Genomic DNA, 12,760 nt, shown 5'->3' with positions numbered 1-12,760 from the left:
TAGGTTTGATTTTATCGTACTTCTGGAAAAAATCCTAACTACATGCAGGAAAGTTTATACGTTTAAAATTGTCATCTTCTTACCCCTATAACTTTTTTAATTTTTCCGCATATGGGGCGGTATGAGGGCTCATTTTTTTTGCCCGGTTATCTGAAGTTTTTAGCAGTACCTTTTTTGTATTGATCGCTTTTTATTCATTTCTTCATGATATAAAGTGTGACCAAAAATACGCTATTTCCAACTTTGGAATTTTTTTGCACATACGCCATTCACCGTGCAGTTTATTTAACAATATATTTTTATAATTCGGACATTTCTGCACGCGGTGATAATCACATGTTTATTTTTATTTACACTTTTTTTTTAATGGGAAAAGGGGGGCGATTCAAACTTTTATTATGGAAGGGGTTAAATTATCTTTATTCACTTTGTTCACTTTTTTTGCAATGTTATAGCTCCCATAGGGGGCTATAACACTGCACACACTGATCTTTTACATTGATCAATGGTTTCTCATAGGAAACCATTGATCAGTGATTCTGCCACTTGACTGCTCATGCCTGGATCTCAGGTACTTAGCAGTCATTCTGCGATCGGACAGCGACGAGGAAGGTAGGGGACCCCTACTGCTGTCCTACAGCTGTTTGGGATTCCGCGATTTCACTGCAGCAATACTGAACTGCCCCCTGAGCTAATGGCATTAGTTTACTTTCACTTTAGACGCGGCATTCAACTTTGAACGCCGTGTCTAAAGGGTTAATAGCTCGCGGCACTACAATCAGTGCCGCGGGCTATTAGCCATGGGTCCCGGCCAGGCTCGTGTTATAGAAAGGGAGTGGGCGAAGGGCGTACAGGTACGCCCTCCGTCCCCCAAAAGGTTAATGTACCTGGGGATTAGAATAGTTAACCCCTTCCCGCAGAATGTCATATATAAACGCCGGGTTGTGCAGTGCGTTCGCGCATCCCGGCGTTTATAAATGACATTCAGTTAACCCGGCGATGCGCAGCATCGCACGGGTTAACTGGCAGAAGTCCCGCTGTTTCCAGCAGGGGACAACTTCTGCTTCACCCCCAGGACCATCAATTGATGGTCCTGGTCAGCGATCACTGTGATTGGTCCCTGTGGACCAATCACAGTGATCTGGGGTGAAAGTTCAGATCCCCCGCACTGCCCGCCCCTGGAAGTCGGGCAGAACGGGGGACGAAGGCTGCGGGGGCTCGCGGGGACCTGCGGCACACGGGGGGGAACAGGAGGGGACCGGCGGACTTACCAGATCCAGCGGCGGGACCGAGGAGCAGCGCGGGACCGGCCACGTGGACGAGCAGCGACGGGTAAGTATGTGGTCCTCAGAGGCAGCAGTGAAGATCTTCACTGCTGCTTCTAGGAGTCTGAAAACTACAACTCCCAGCATGCCTAGACAGCCTTTGGCTGTCTGGGCATGCTGGGAGTTGTAGTTTTGCAACATCTAGAGGGCCTCAGTTTGGAGACCATTGTATAATGGTCTCCAATCTGTGCTCTTCCAGCTGTTGCAAAACTACAACTCCCAGCATGCACTGACTGTCCAGGCATGCTGGGAGTTTTAGTTCAGCAACATCTGGCCCTTCAGATGTTGCCGAACTACAACTCCCAGCATGCCCTTCAGCTGTCTGGGCATGCTGGGAGTTGTAGTTTTGCAACAGCTGGAGACACACTGGTTGGGAAACATTGTTTCTAACTCAGTGTTTCCTAACCTGTGTGCCTCCAGCTGTTGCAAAACTATAACTCCCAGCATGCACTAAAAGACCATGCATGCTGGGAGTTGTAGTTTTGCAACATCTGGAGGGCCCCAGTTTGGAGACCATTGTATAATGGTCTCCAATCTGTGCTCCTCCAGCTGTTGCAAAACTACAACTCCCAGTATGCACTGACTGTCCAGGCATGCTGGGAGTTTTAGTTCAGCAACATCTGGCCCTTCAGATGTTGCCGAACTACAACTCCCAGCATGCCCTTCAGCTGTCTGGGCATGCTGGGAGTTGTAGTTTTGCAACAACTGGAGACACACTGGTTGGGAAACATTGTCTGTTTCTAACTCAGTGTTCCCTAACCTGTGTGCCTCCAGCTGTTGCAAAACTATGACTCCCAGCATGCACTAACAGACCATGCATGCTGGGAGTTGTGGTTTTGCAACAGCTGATGCACCCCCCCCTGTGAATGTACAGGGTACATTCACATGGGCGAGGCTTTTACAGTGGGTTTCTCGCATCTTGAGATGCAGCAAATTTTGCGCTGGGAAACTCGCTGTAATCCCCCGCCCATGTGACTGTACCCTAAAAACACTACACTACACTAACACAAAATAAAATAAAAAGTTAAAAACACTACATATACACATACCCTTACACAGCCCCCCTCCCCCAAAAAGAACGTCCGGTACACCACTGTTTCCAAAGCAGAGCCTCCAGCTGTTGAAAAACAACAACTCCCAGTATTGTCGGACAGCCGTTGACTGTCCAGGCATGCTGGGAGTTTTGCAACAGCTGGAGGCACCCTGTTTGGGAATCACTGGCGTAGAATACCCCTATGTCCACCCCTATGCAAATCCCTAATTTAGGCCTCAAATGCACATGGCGCTCTCACTTTGGAGCCCTGTCGTATTTCAAGGCAACAGTTTAGGGCGACATATGGGGTATCGCCGTACTCGGGAGAAATTGCGTTACAAGGTTTGGGGGGCTTTTTCTTCTTTAACCCTTCATGAAAAGGAAATGTTGGGGTCTACACCAGAATGTTAGTGTAAACATTTTTTATTTTTTACACTAACATGCTGATGTTGCCCTATACTTTACATTTTCACAAGAGGTAAAAGGGAAAAAAGCCCCCCCAAAATTTGTAACGTAATTTCTCCCGACTACAGAGATACCCCATATGTGAGCGCAAAGTGCTCTGGGGGCGCACAACAAGGCCCAGAAGGGAGAGCGCACCATGTACATTTGAGGTGATTTGCACAGGGGTGGCTGATTGTTACAGCGGTTTTGACAAACGCAAAAAAAACAAAACCCCACATGTGACCCCATTTCGGAAACGACACCCCTCACGGAATGTAATGAGGGGTGCAGTGAGAATTTACCCCCCACAGGTGTCTGACGGATCTTTGGAACAGTGGTCCATGAAAATGAAAACTTGTACAGCCCACTGTTCCAAAGATCTGTCAGACACCAGTGGGGGGCAAATGCTCACTGTACCCCTTGTTACGTTCCTCAAGGGGTCTAGTTTCCAAAATGGTATGCCATGTGGGTTTTTTTTTGCTGTTCTGGCACCTTAGGGTCTTCCTAAATGCGACATGCCCCCCGAGCAAAATTTGCTCTCAAAAAGCCAAATATGACTCCTTCTCTTCTGAGCATTGTAGTTCGCCCATAGTGCACTTCAGGTCAACTTATGGGGTACCTCTATACTCAGAAGAGATGGGGTTACAAATTTTGGGGGGTATTTTCTGCTATTAACCCTTGCAAAAAGGTGAAATTAGGGGAGAAACACACATTTTAGTGGAAATTTATTTTATTTTTTTTACATATGCAAAAGTCATGAAACACCTGTGGGGTAATAAGGCTCACTTTATTCCTTATTACATTCCTCAAGGGGTCTAGTTTCCAAAATGGTATGCCATGTGGGTATTTTTTGCTGTTCTGGCACCATAGGGGCTTCCTAAATGCGACATGCCCCCCGAGCAAAATTTGCTCTCAAAAAGCCAAATATGACTCCTTCTCTTCTGAGCATTGTAGTTCACCCATAGTGCACTTCAGGTCAACTTATGGGGTACCTCCATACTCAGAAGAGAAGGGGTTACAAATATTGGGGGGTATTTCCTGCTATTGACCCTTGGAAAAATGTGAAATTTGGGGGGAAACACACATTTTAGTGAAAAAAAAAAATTTTTTTTTTACATATGCAAAAGTCGTGAAACACCTGTGGGGTATTAAGGCTCACTTTATTCCTTGTTACGTACCTCAAGGGGTCTAGTTTCCAAAATGGTATGCCATGTGAGGGTTTTTTGCTGTTCTGGCACCATAAGGGCTTCCTAAATGCAACATGCCCCCAAAAACCATTTCAGAAAAACGTACTCTCCAAAATCCCCTTGTCGCTCTTTCCCTTCTGAGCCCTCTACTGCGCCCGCCGAACAATTTACATAGACATATGAGGTATGTGCTTACTCGAGAGAAATTGGGCTACAAATATAAGTATACATTTTCTCCTTTTACCCCTTGTAAAAATTTAAAAATTGGGTCTACAAGAACATGAGAGTGTAAAAAATGAAGATTGTGAATTTTCTCCTTCACTTTGCTTCTATTCCTGTGAAACACCTAAAGGGTTAAAATGATGACTGAATGTCATTTTGAATACTTTGGGGGGTGCAGTTTTTATAATGGGGTCTTTTGTGGGGTATTTCTAATAAGAAGACCCTTCAAATCCACTTCAAACCTGAACTGGTCCCTGAAAAATAGTGAGTTTGAAAATTTTGTGAAAAATTGGAAAATTGCTGCTGAACTTTGAAGCCCTCTGGTGTCTTCCAAAAGTAAAAACTCGTCACTTTTATGATGCAGACATAAAGTAGACATATTGTATATGTGAATAAAAATTTTTTTTATTTGTAATATACATTTTCCTTACAAGCAGAGAACTTCAAAGTTAGAAAAATGCAAAATTTTCAAATTTTTCATCAAATTTTAGGATTTTTCACAAGGAAAGGATGCAAGTTACCACAAAAATTTACCACCATGTTAAAGTAGAATATGTCACGAAAAAACAATCTCAGAATCAGAATGATAACTAAAAGCATTCCAGAGTTATTAATGTTTAAAGTGACAGTGGTCAGATGTGCAAAAAACGCTCTGGTCCTTAAGGCCAAAATGGGCTTGGTCCTGAAGGGGTTAATAGGGATAGGCTTCATAGGAAGAAAAAACATAGTCAATATGCAATTTAATGGTGTAACACCAGAAGTCTGACCAATAAAACTGAGGAACTGCAGTGGTTGATGTCTGAGGAGAATTATGACATAATGGGTATAACAGAGACTTGGTTGGATGATAGCTGTGACTGGGCGGTCAACATACAGGGATATAGTCTATTCAGGAAGGATCGGACAAAACAGAAAGGGGGAGGAGTTTGTCTATGTGAAATTGAGTCTGAAGGCCGCACTGCGGGAGGAAAAGAATAATGTGTAGTCATTATGGGTAGAAATATATGGAGATGAAAACAAAAAAATTCTGATAGGGGTTTGCTATAAGCCACCAAACAATGTAAGAGGCAGAAGATCAATTACTGAGGCAAATAGACAAGGCAGCAAATCAGAATGAGGTGATAATAATTGGGGACTTTAACTATCCTGATATTAACTGGGAGACAGACCTGTGAATCTCATAAAGGAAACAGGTTTCTGACTACAGCTAAAGACAATTATCTGTCCCAAATGGTGCAGGGCCCGACCAGAGGGGGCGCCATACTAGACTTAATGTTAACCAACAGACCTGACAGTAACTGATATGCAAGTAGAAGGACACCTAGGAAATAGTGATCATAATATAATACATAGTCCAACAGTGTAGGCAAAGCAATCTGCTTGGTCTGAAGAAACACCTTACAGGCGTGAAATGGCTATAACCTCCTACGGGCTTTTAACCTGCACGTTGTGACACCTTGCTCTGAATAAAGGATAATCATTTCACCGCCTACTTGTTGTGTGCCGTCCTCTCCTTCCCAGTCGTATAATATAATACATTATAACTTGTTCTTCAACGAGAATCTCGAGGGGCCACAAAAACAATGAACTTTAGGAAGGCAAAGTTTGATCAACTCAGAGAAGCCCCTGACAATACAAATGTCCTCCAAAACAAGAATACTGACACTAAATGGGAGACTTTTAAAAATACCGTATTTATCGGGGTATACCACGCACCCTCATTTTACCAAGGATATTTGGGTAAAAAAAAAAGTTTTTTGCATGCGTATACCCCGATACACCCCCAGGAAAGGCAGGGGGAGAGAGGCCGTCACTGCCCGCTTCTCTCCCCCTGCCTTTCCTGGGGTCTAGAGCCCTGCTGCCGCCGCTTCTCTCCCGCTGGCTATTGGCGCCGCTGCCTGTTCTCTCCCCCTGACTATCGGTGCCGTCACCCCATTGCCGGCGCCGATAGCCAGGGGGAGAGAAGCGGCGCCGGCAATGGGGCAGCGACGCCGATAGCCAGGGGGAGAGAAGGGGCAGCGGCACCCATTGCCTCCCCCATCCCCTGTTGCATAATTACCTGTTGCCGGGGTCGGGTCCACGCTGCTTCAGGCCTCCGGTGTGCGTCCCATGCGTCATTGCTATGCACTGCACAGCGCGGCGCAATGACGAGTGACATCATTGCGCAGCGCATAGCAACGACGCAGGGGACACACACCGGAGGCCTGAAGCAGCGGACCCCACCCCGGCAACAGGTAATTATGCAACAGGGGATGGGGGAGGCAACAGGGCAGCGGCGCCGGCAATGGGTGCCGCTGCCCCTTCTCTCCCCCTGTCTGTCGGCGCCGCTGCACCGATAGCCAGGGGGAGAGAAGGGCCGGCAGCAGGGCTTTAGACCCCAGTGAAGGCAGGGGCAGAGAAGCCGACAGCGCTGGCGGTCTCTGCACCTGCAAAGCCGCTGCAGTTCGTTGATTTAAGCGCCCGCTTTAAATAACTGAACTGCTGCGGCTTATCGGCATATAACACACAGGTAAACTTTAGGCTAAAAAGTGCGTGTTATACACCGATAAATACGGTGTCTTAAATTCTCACTGTAAGATGTATATACCTTATGGGAATAAAAGGGTCAGAAATAAAAGAAAACCAATATGGATGAATAAAAATGTTAAGAGGGCAATAAATGACAAAAATAAAAGCATATAAACTACTAAAACAGGATGGCAGTGAAGCAGCATTAAAAAGCTATAGAGGAAAAAATGTAAAATATGTAAAAAAAATTAAAAAAAACAGATAAAAGCTGCAAAAATAGAGACAGAAAGACTCATTGCCAAAGAGAGTATATCTAACCCCAAAATGTTTTTAAACTATATAAATAGCAAAAAAGGTTAAAAATGAAAGTATTGGCCCTTTAAAAAACGAAGAAATTACCGTATAAACGGGGATCAGGAAAAAGCGAATATATTAAACAAATTCTTCTCCACTGTATTCACCGAGGAAAATGAAATGCCAGGTGAAATACAGCAAGATAAGGTAAACTCCCCAGTACAGGTCACTAGTGATGAGCGACATTGCCCATATTCGAATTCACGATATTTCGCGAATATATAGACAAATATTTGTCCTATATTTGCGAATTTCACATATACGCATGTGTGAATATTCGCATATTCGAGGAAGAAAACAGGGGTGGGCAACTTTACCATTGGTTGCTAGGGATGTTGTTGATAACCTCTGACAAGTGTATTTGCATCATTCTAAATGGCCCACAAGTGAAAAGAAGGAATTTGTGAATATTCACATATGCACATATGTGGAAAAAAAATTATAGTCGGCATTTTGAATATATAGCAAATATACTCGCAAACTTGCAATAAAAATTTGAAATGTGAATATTCGCGCCCGACACTACAGGTCACCTGTTTAACAAAGGAAGAAGTACAGTGTCACCTACAAAAAAAAAAAAAATGAAAAATAAAAATAGACAAATTTTTCAAACACCTGTGGGGTGTTAAGGCTCACTATACCCCTTGTTACATTTTATGAGGGGTGTCGTTTCCAAAATGGGGTCACATGTCGGTATTAATTTTTTTGCATTTATGTCAGAACCGCTGTAAAATCAGCCACCCCTGTGCAAATCACCAATTTAGGCTTCAAATGTACATAGTGCGCTCTCACTCCTGAGCCTTGTTGTGCGCCCGCAGAGCATTTTACGCCCACATCTGGGGTATTTCCGTACTCAGGAGAAATTGCGTTACAAATTTTGGGGGTCTTTTTTTCCCTTTTCCCTTATTGTGAAAATAAAAAGTAAAGGGCAACAACAGCGTGTTAGTGTAAAAAAAAAATATTTTTTTTTTTACACTAACACGCTGGTGTAGACCCCAACTTTTCCTTTTCATAAGGGGTAAAAGGAGAAAAAGCCCCCCCAAAGTTTGAGATACCCCATATGTGGCCCTAAACTGTTTCCTTGAAATACGACAGGGCTCCGAAGTGGGAGAGCGCCATGAACATTTGAGGACTAAATTAGGGATTGCATAGGGGTGGACATAGGGGTATTCTACACCAGTGATTCCCAAACAGGGTGCCTCCAGCTGTTTATAAACTCCCAGCATGCCTGGACAGTCGGTGGCTGTCCAGAAATGCTGGGAGTTGTTGTTTTGCAACAGCTGGAGGCTCCGTTTTGGAAACACTGCTGTAAAATAAGTTTTTAATTTTTATTGGGGAGACAGTGTAAGGGGTGTATATGTAGTGTTTTACCCTTTATTTTGTGTTAGTGTAGTGTTTTTAGGGTACATTCACACTGATGGAGGTTTACAGCGAGTTCCCTGCTAGGAGTATGCACTGCGGCGAAAAATTTGCCGCAGCTCATACTTGAAGCAGAAAACTTACTGTAAGCCTGCCTGTTTGAATGTACCCTGTACATTCACATGGGGGGGGCCCAAACCTCCAGCTGTTTCAAAACTACGACTCCCAGCATGTACTGACAGACCGTGCATGCTGGGAGTTGTACTTTTGCAACAGCTGGAGGCACACTGGTTGGAAAACCTTCAGTTAGGTTCTGTTATCCAACTCAATATTCTCCAACCAGTGTGCCTCCAGCTGTTGCAAAACTACAACTCCCAGCATGTACTGATCACCGAAGGGCATGCTGGGAGATTTAGTTATGCAACAGCTGGAGGGATCGCAACTACAACTCCCAGCATGCTGGGATTTGCAGTTTTGCAACATCTGGAGAGCTACAGTATAGAGACCACTGCAAACTGTGGCCCTCCAGATGCTGCAAAACTACAAATCTCAGCATGCCCAGACAGCAAACAGTTGTGCGGGCATGCTAGGAGTTGTAGTTTTGCAAGATCTGGAGGGCTATAGTTCAGAGACTACCATATAGTGGCCTCAAACTGTAGCCCTCCAAATGTTGCAAAACTACAACTCCCAGCATGCCCAAACAGCTGTCTGGGCATTCTGGGAGTTGTAGTTTTGCAACATCTGGAGTTCTACAGTATAGAGACCACTATATAGTGGTCTCGGACTGCAGCCCTCCAGATGTTGCTAGGAAACTTACCGGCTTCCGTCGGATCCAGGGAGCCTGCTGCACGACATCGCCGCCCGCCGATCTCCTCTGCCGTTTCCCCGTCGTACTCCGCCTATTGTGGGTGGGCAGGACAGGGAAAACGAAAGTAAAACCCCCCGCCCCCGATCTGCTATTGGTGGTCGCGTCTAGACCACCAATAGCAGGGATAGAAGGGGTGGCACCCGTGCCACCTCACTCCTCTCTCTTCAGGGGGATTGTGGGTGTCTTAGACACCCGCGATCCCCCTTATATTCCGGGTCACCATAGACCCGGAGTCGCGCAAATCGCACTTGCGATTTACGGCGACATGGGGGGGGGGTCATCAGACCCCCCATGTCAGCGCAAATCACAAGTGAGTTCACACTTGCGATTTGCACAATTCCGGGTCTATGGTGACCCGGAATATAAGGGACCACCCCGGTCCGGGGACCGAAATTCCCACGGGCGTACAGGTAGGCCCTTGGTCCTTAAGTACCAGGGAGCAAAGGCGTACCTGTACGCCCTTGGTCCTTAAGGGGTTAAGATATGTTTATATATGGCATATTTATGGCAGTTCTACATAAACTTTTGGAGAGGTGTCATTCAACAATAGATGCTTGTTCTCAAGATCCCTAGATTTCTCATCGAAACATGGAATGTGCCGTTATGAATACCTTAACTAGAATAGATCCCATACATTGTTGCATGTGACCTAATGCTTCTTCCAATATCCACTTATGAGAGATTTACAGTAACTGCAAGCGTTCCATACACTTCCTGCCTATTTAGGAATATTCACTCAAACAATGGGCATGGTGGCAAACATTAAACATCATGTCACTCCATAAAGTGATGGGAAGATGTCGAGGGAACATCAGATACAGGCAAGACAATGCTTCACAATCTCCGCGTTAAAAAGGGGTCAGCACAATCAGCTATACCGGAAGTACAGTGCATCTCTCTCCCTCCGTGTGCTCTTCAGCCGCCAGAGAACATCCTCTGTGACTATTTGTACTGAAGCCACCTAGCTGTACAGTAAGCACATTAACCCTTCTGACAGACGTCACTGACTGCAGCCATTTTCTAAGTATCCGGCAGTGCCAACCCCCATTTAACAGCTCGGCTGCCAATAAGTGGTGATCTACATTCACCTCCCAGCCGCTGCTCCTTACAGGGTCTATCCACCTCTGGCACCAAGTGCTGAGGACTTCTACAGGAAGCCAGAAGTGCTGCATTGGGACAAGAATCATTGCCCTGAAAAACAACACAGTTCTGTGGACTCCAAGATCACATCCTAGGATAGTGTTTCCCAATCAGTGAGGCTCCAGCTGTTGAAAAACTACAACTAGCATGCCTGGACAGCCAAAGGCTGTCCGGGCACGCTGGAAGATGTAGTTTTGCTACAGCTGGAGGCACACTGCTTGGGAAAACACTGTCCTGGGATAATGTGCGGCTATTCGCAACCAGATGGACACATTCATGGGGACCTGCTGAGGTCAGAAAGGTAGCAGGGTGGGCACAAAAACAAACTTAACAATAGAACTCAGTGGATGTTTCAGGTGAATAAAGGCCACATACACAGGCTACATTATTCGATCTTCACTACAAGCAGGAGAAAGCCCCATAACAAAAAACAGTCTTTATAAGCCGCCCCCCGGGAAGGCCTACACATCTGCCTACAGAAGGGACAATGTTCAAAAGTAACTCACTCACCCTTTATATGGGCACCTCACCCTCCCCCCAGGGTTCCTCTGTTTATAGCAGTGGTCCCCAAACTGTGGCCCTCCAGATGTTGCAAAACTACAATACCCAGCATGCCTGGACAGCCGGCTGTCCAGGCATGCTGGGAATTATAGTTTAGCAACATCTGGAGGGCCACAGTTTGGGGACCACTGGTTTATAGCATCAGATAGCAAGCTTCTCTCACATTTGAGTGCAAGCTCTTCAACCAGTGATACCAGTGCACAAGCATATATACGGGGGAGAAAGAAACCTATTGGAAGCTACTTCTGTACTGGGCTATCCCAGTCATCCTAGTACGGGACACAGCGGCAACAACATCGCCGCCCGTACAGGGGAAGCGAACCCGGGTGAAAGACATGACCTGCCTGAAAGGGGCGCTAAGGACTAGGGAGCCCTAGGGTGACAAACACACAACGAGAGCTCGCGGCTTGTGATCGGAGTCTCACAGTGCTGCCCGGACCATTCAGTATTATATGGAGATATATCGGTTCTCCATAGCCGGCTATGTGGCGTACAGACGTGCCCCGCGCCGTTTACCCCTTCCGAGCCCAGACCTCACCTCAGCAGGGGGACCTGGCTCCTCCCCCGAGTCCGGCCGCGAAAAGGACTCCGTGTTTGCGGCTGGGGTGGACAGGGCCACAATAGCCTGGACCTCTCCGTTACTTTACGAAGCCGTTTACTTCACACGAAACTTCCAAGTCCAGGAAAGGAGCACTCCGACGAGCCGAAATTACCGCTTTAAAGCCGGCTTCACGGTTGCTAGGCAGAAAACTGCACCGGCGCCACGCTTCCGTGTAGCTGCTGTGTGACTGACAGGAAAGAGAACCAACCACACTAAGCTGGGGGATGTAAAAGCATGGAGCTACCGCTCTGGAGGCTGGAGCTGTCTAGTGGGCGGAGCTTGAGCGGTCAGCATGGCGGAGCGTCAGCATTCTATTAGCGACTTATTAGAATATTTGCCGCTCTACAAGCTGGGATGCGTGCCCTAAGCCCCGCCCCATTGGAATGCTCCACTCTAGAGTTGTAGCGCCATGCATTGGGAGGAGCTTCAACGGCACAAATGTGCTTTCCAATTAGAAAAATTCCAGGGCTTCATTCTGAGCCAATAAGAAAAGAGACTGAGCGGTGACGTCGGCCTCGCTCCGTCTGGTGGGCGGGGAAGAGGTGGCTGTTCGACTTACACAAAACGCCTTTTCCCGCCCTTTTCATGACGTTCGGTTTAAGTTGGCGGTGATGGTAGAGGGATCTTAAAGTGGCAAACAAGGGGTGTCCCATGATGCACCATGAGGGGCTATGACGTGAAGGGGTAATGCCGAATTGGACACGTTCCAGATTGTAAACATTTCCAGAATGGTAGCCGTATGCTTACCTTTACCTAACAGAACACGTAGCGCTGGCACCTCATTATTATATAATAAAGAAGCCATAGTATTTCTTCCCTGTGCGTAGCTGGGTCGTGAGTACATATGGTACGCCAGAACAATGCATTACCAACGTCCCCAGGCTGTCACGTGACCCCTTCTTCATCAGACTCCTTTACAGTACAGTAATGGCCTGAAACAGACTTCCATGGATACTTACCGCCATCAGTTACCTTACTTGTATACAGCGCCGGCTGAAGAGCACATTAGATAGGAAACATTTCCCTAAAGCTTTGGGGAGATATTTATCAAAACCTGTGCAGAGGAAGAGTGGTGCAGTTGCCTATGGCAACCACATTGCTTCTTTCATTTTTAACCCCTTAAGGACTCAGGGTTTTTCCGTTTTTGCACTTTCATTT

At 46.3% G+C, this 12,760-nt stretch overlaps 1 protein-coding gene across 2 annotated transcripts in view; it reads right to left on the bottom strand.

Moving 5' to 3' along the window:
• Positions 1 to 12,425, bottom strand: part of GATAD2A (GATA zinc finger domain containing 2A) — a 125,430-nt gene extending 113,005 nt beyond the window's left edge. The window contains exon 1 of one of the 2 annotated variants that reach the window (XM_056518215.1): positions 12,350 to 12,425. The gene's annotated coding sequence lies outside the window, so the exon portion shown is untranslated. Of the gene's footprint in view, positions 1 to 11,539; positions 11,954 to 12,349 lie in introns of those variants that run through there. The other variant, XM_056518212.1, reaches the window with a different exon arrangement.
• Between the last annotated feature and the right edge of the window lie 335 nt (positions 12,426 to 12,760).

The sequence above is a fragment of the Hyla sarda genome, chromosome 1, assembly GCF_029499605.1.
Source record: "Hyla sarda isolate aHylSar1 chromosome 1, aHylSar1.hap1, whole genome shotgun sequence".
In the NCBI taxonomy this organism is placed as follows: Eukaryota; Metazoa; Chordata; class Amphibia; order Anura; family Hylidae; genus Hyla; species Hyla sarda.
This window is presented reverse-complemented; position numbering and strand designations above follow the sequence as displayed.